General features: G+C 41.8%; 1 pseudogene; it reads left to right on the plus strand.

Moving 5' to 3' along the window:
• The first annotated feature begins 636 nt into the window (after nucleotides 1-636).
• LOC129518187 (putative teratocarcinoma-derived growth factor 3) lies at nucleotides 637-1225 on the plus strand (annotated as a pseudogene).
• Nucleotides 1226-3597: the final 2372 nt, after the last annotated feature.

A 3597-nucleotide genomic window follows, 5' to 3' on the forward strand; every position in this document is an offset into this window, starting at 1 on the left:
GGACTTCCAATACTATGTTGAATAAAAGTGGAAAGAGTAGGCATTCTTGTCTTATTTCTGATCTTAGAAAAAACCTTTCAGCCTTTCATTGTTGAGTATAATGTTAGCTGGGGGCTTACCATATATGGCCTTAATTATGTTGAGATATATTATTTAAATACCTGCTTTGTTGAGAGTTTTATCATAAGTAGATGTTGAATTTTATCACATGTTCTTTCTGTTTCTATTGAGATGATCATATGATTTTTATCCTTCATTCTGTTGATGTGGTATATCACGTTGATTGATGTCACATGTTGAACCACCCTTGTGTCCCTGAAATGAATCCCACTTAATCGTGGCATATGATCTTTTTAATGTATTATTGAATTCAGCATGCTGATATTTTTTAGGATTTTTCATAATGTATATCAGGGATATTATTAGTCTGTAGTTTTCCTACATTCTTGGAATGTCCTTGTCTGATTTTGGTATCGTGGTAATGCTGACCTCATAAAATGAGTTTAGAAGCATTTCCTCCTCTTCCTTTTTTCTTTTTCTTTTTCTTTTTTTTTTTTTTTTTTTGGAAAACGTGAAAAGAAAGAACAGTTGAGGGGGGAGTGTCCCCAGGAGGGCTGAGTCCCTGGCTAAGGAGCTATGGACTTCAGAAAGATGGAGCACTTCTCTTCCAGCGTGATTTTGATCGTGGCCATTTCCAAAGCCATTCAACTGGACTTAGTTGCTGAGTTGGGTACTGTGAATTTGCACATCTCCCTCAGGGAGACGTGGCTTTAGGAAATGACAGCATTCCGTCCCAGGAGGAGCCTGCTGTTCGTCATTGGTCTTTCCAGTTTGTGCCATCCAAAGGAATCCAGGACACTAAGCTAACAAAACCTGCTGCCTGAGTGGGGAAACCGAGATGCCTTGGTTGTCCTGTGCCTGCTCCCCTTCCTTCTACAGCTGGAACTGTGAGCATGATGGGAACAAAGAGAAGTATGAGTCTGTGCTCCATGATACCTGGCTGCCCAAGAAATGTTGCATATGTAAATGCTGGCACAGCCAGCCTCATGGCTTTCCTCAGACATTTCTACCAGGGTATGGTAAGTGGATAGGTCCCTCTCTTGCCCTTTCAGATGGTTGTGTAATAGTTGAGCACTTCCTGGTTTCCAGAACTTCAGAATTAACACTGTCTTCAGACACTTTTTTGCTCGCTGGCATCTGCCTTGCTATATAAAGTTACTATTAATGAACACTTGCACACAATATTGGTCATGCAAATTTCGTGACCTGTAAAGGCTGTCATACCCATGTCATAACTGAGAAATGATCGTTTGTTACTTGCCCTGAAATACTAGATAGATATCCATAATGGTCCCTAACATTTCCTTAAAGTACCAACTACTTCCCTCTCCCTGCCCTCTCCGAAAAACTGCTTTTAAAAAAAGGTCAGCCTAAAAAAAAAAAAAAAAAAGTCAGCCTGGGATGCCTGGGCTGCTCAGTGTTTGAGCGTCTGCCTTTGGCTCAGGGCATGATCCTTGGGTCCTGGGATCGAATCTTGCATCAGGGTCCCCACAGGAAGCCTACTTCTCCCTCTGCCCATGTCTCTGCCTCTCTGTGTGTCTCTTATGAATAAATAAATAAAATATTTAAAAATAATAAAATTTAAAAAGTCATCCTTCTCTGCACTGTGATCAAGTTCTATATTTCTTGATACATGTATTTCTACCAAGGGTTTTTCTTATTTTCCTTTAACTATTGAATTCTATCTTCAGATAATTAAAGAGTATTCCTAATGTGGAAGTGAGTATAAAGCTTTGAGTAGAGTTGATCAAAATCAATTAAGACCTCATGTTTAAAAGGAAAGAAAGGAAGCCCCCTGAAGGGAGCAGACGAGAGGTGAGGGACAGAATGCTGAGTTACTGGAAGTGTGTGTGTGTGTGTGTGTGTGTGTGTGTGTGTGTATGCGTGTGTGTGTCTACCAAGGATACTAGATAGGAAAAAGGAAGCAAATGGGAGAGAGATTAGAAAAAATAAAATGGATAACTTGGTTGGTGATTAGATGAGCCTGAGAAGCAGGTTAAAAAGCTAAGCTGAAAGGTAAGTTTCTATCATCTATAGAAAGCTTTAGAAGACAAGAACACCCCCTTTTTTCACAGTGCATTGTAAAAAGAATGAAGTCTCCTTGGAAAAAAATTCTTTCCCCAAAAAGAGAGCTTAATAAGGGCACCTGGGTGGCTCAGCCAATCAAGTATCTGCCTTTGGCTCAGGTCATGATCCCAGTTTCCTGGGATCGAGAGCCCCACGTTGGGCTTCCTGCTCAGAGGGGAGTCCGCTTCGCCCTCTCTCTCTACCTGCTGCTCCTCCTGCTGGTTCTCTCTCTCTCTCTCTCTCTCTCTCTCTCTCTCTCTGTGTGTGTGTGTGTGTGTGTGTGTGTCAAGTAAATAAATAAAATCTTTTAAAAAGAGAAAGAGTTTAATAAATTATGTGTTCTCCATACTTTGCAAATATTTTAACTGCTGTAAAAGAGAAAATGTTCACAATATATTTAATCTTAAAGCAGGTGATAAAACTATGTATGGTAAAACCCATTTTAGAGTACATTGTGAAAAAAGAAAACACATTGTATATATGAGTGTGTCCAGTAAAAATGGGAAATATATTGGAAAAAGAGTTTGAGAAGAACAGATAGTAAATCCTTAAATATTTAGTAGAAATCACCATTGGAGCTGTCTGGTCCTGGACTTTTGTTTGTTGGTAGGTATCTGATTACTGATTCAATTTCTTTGCTGATGATTAGTGTATTTAGATGTTCTATTTCATCATCATTCAGTCTCAGAAGATTGCATGTTTCTAGGAATTTACCATTTCTTTTCTTTTTAAAGTTTTTTATTTCTTTTTTTTAGTTTTTTTATTTCTTAGAGAGAGAGAGAGAGAGAGAGAGAGAGAGAGAGAGCCTGCACAAGCGTGAGGGTCAGAAGGAGAAGGAGAGAGAATCTCAAGCAGACTCCACACTCAGAGTGGAGCCCAACTCAGGGCTCGAGCCCAGGATCCCGAGATCATGACCTGAGCCAAAACCAGGAGTTGGCCGCTCAACGACTTTGCCACCCAGATGCCCCAGGAATTTACCATTTCTTCAGCAGGCCCACAGAACTGTTCCAACTGGGATGCACCTGTTCCCAAGGGTTAGCAGGACAGGGCTGCATGGGAACACAGGGGCAGGACAAGCAGCACTAGCAAGGTACAGGGAGAGTACAAGAATGGTATCCACCATCACTTCTGTCCCTGGAGTGAGTTCCAGTAGACCCCTGCACCTCAGGCAGATGCTTTAGGATTAGCCAATGGATATCCTTCACTTACGACCTAGGCACTTTCAACCTGCACAACCTGTCCTTGTGCAGGGTCCCAGGGCCAGTGAGTTTGTGTGCCAGCCCTTTAAAGGCAGAGCTGCAGTTTCCTACAGCTTTTTTGGATCTCCTAGACATAAGCCCCACTGGTTTTCAAAGCCAGATATTTGGCAGAGGGGGTTGGAGCTTGTGTCTCCAGGGCAGGTCCCAAGCGTTGGGATGCCCTTGGGACATGGGTTGGGAAACCCGATATAGGGCTCAGGGAAGCACTCCG

This window comes from Nyctereutes procyonoides, unplaced genomic scaffold (assembly GCF_905146905.1).
Source record: "Nyctereutes procyonoides isolate TBG_1078 unplaced genomic scaffold, NYPRO_anot_genome, whole genome shotgun sequence".
Classification (NCBI taxonomy): Eukaryota; Metazoa; Chordata; class Mammalia; order Carnivora; family Canidae; genus Nyctereutes; species Nyctereutes procyonoides.